This window comes from Pinus tabuliformis, chromosome 9 (assembly GCF_031772625.1).
Source record: "Pinus tabuliformis cultivar Carrire ecotype Pingquan chromosome 9, CPIR1, whole genome shotgun sequence".
NCBI lineage: Eukaryota > Viridiplantae > Streptophyta > Pinopsida > Pinales > Pinaceae > Pinus > Pinus tabuliformis.
This window is the reverse complement of record NC_142307.1, coordinates 1,758,003,588-1,758,005,152: the sequence shown is the minus strand read 5'-3', so window position 1 is coordinate 1,758,005,152 and position 1,565 is coordinate 1,758,003,588. Positions and strand designations below refer to the sequence as shown.

The 1,565-nt window shown below is 36.0% G+C and overlaps 1 long non-coding RNA gene across 1 annotated transcript; it reads right to left on the bottom strand.

Moving 5' to 3' along the window:
* Positions 1-301: 301 nt before the first annotated feature.
* Positions 302-1,356, bottom strand: LOC149155788 (uncharacterized). Its single transcript, XR_016263399.1, has 4 exons — positions 1,309-1,356; positions 779-1,129; positions 520-578; positions 302-340 (listed from the first exon to the last, which is right to left on the bottom strand). It is a non-coding gene; the product is annotated as an uncharacterized LOC149155788 (long non-coding RNA).
* Between the last annotated feature and the right edge of the window lie 209 nt (positions 1,357-1,565).

The window sequence follows — 1,565 nt, the reverse complement described above, 5'->3', positions numbered from 1 at the left end:
TCTGACATGGGGAGAAAATGGCATATGGAATGATGGATGTGGCGGCAGTAGTAAATGCGAAATTAGGTGGCTGTGGCTAGTGTGCCCACAAGAAGAGCATCTTAACCAGCCAAATTTCTTGAAGATAGCCCCTTTGAGCCTGTTGCGGTAGATTAAATATGTTGCTGTTATAGAAGACAGTAGGGCAGCTGCGAGGGGTCTTGGTTTTTCTAAATTGTGGTGCAATGGCTTGCAAAAACCCAACCTCGGTGGAAGAAATGTAGTTCAAAGTCATTGATTTTGATAGAGATATCACAGATGATGACATGCTTAAGTTATGTTTTTCATAAAACATGGAGTACTGCCACATATCAAGAAAAATTTAAGTATCAAAGATGATGAAAAGAAACAAAACAGAGCATAAGAGAAATCATTCAAAACTACACCCACAAAAGAATCTTGGTACTTTCTAGAAAAAGAATCACTAAAAGTCCACAACTGCGAAATGGAACATTAGATGTGGGCATTAGAAATATATACCTGTACATTCAACCAAAATGCACCGGGTTGATATTGACTTATGTTTTCCTCATAGCAAGCTGTATTGTCATTAATCCACAGAAATCCAGTTAGTTTATAGTTTTAAGAATCTTGATCAACAAAGAAATATATTCAGAAAGAGATACATACTTATTATTATAAAAACATTCTGGCCTTGAAAGACATAAGAAGAATTATAGCCCTACATGGGTAGGGGATTGTACAAATTGATGGAGGTTAAGTAGCAAGAAAGCCATACCTATAGCCTCTGACGCTGTTACAGAGAAATCGGTTAGGATGCCATCAACTGTGAAATTCTTGTTGTCCACGAACTGAAGATATTCCCTTATTGGATCATAGCTATAATTGATTCCAGCAGCAAATGTCTTCACAAAACGAGGGAACCATATGTTGCATTCGTTGATGGGTCCACATCTTCTTTGCCCAGAAGCATCAGTATTAGCTTTGTCTTGGTTTTTCTAAATTGTGGTGCAATGGCTTGCAAAAACCCAACCTCGGTGGAAGAAATGTAGTTCAAAGTCATTGATTTTGATAGAGATATCACAGATGATGACATGCTTAAGTTATGTTTTTCATAAAACATGGAGTACTGCCACATATCAAGAAAAATTTAAGTATCAAAGATGATGAAAAGAAACAAAACAAAGCATAAGAGAAATCATTCAAAACTACACCCACAAAAGAATCTTGGTACTTTCTAGAAAAAGAATCACTAAAAGTCCACAACTGTGAAATGGAACATTAGATGTGGGCATTAGAAATATATACCTGTACATTCAACCAAAATGCACCGGGTTGATCTTGACCTATGTTTTCCTCATAGCAAGCTGTATTGTCATTAATCCACAGAAATCCAGTTAGTTTATAGTTTTAAGAATCTTGATCAACGAATCTACTACATGCCAATCTTGATTTCCGGAATGTCTTATGTCATTATTTATATGCTGCAGTATACTAGAATGAGAAAGATTTGAGAACAAATGCAAAGACTTCCTGTTTAAAGTCTAAATAAGTCTTGTTCTAGG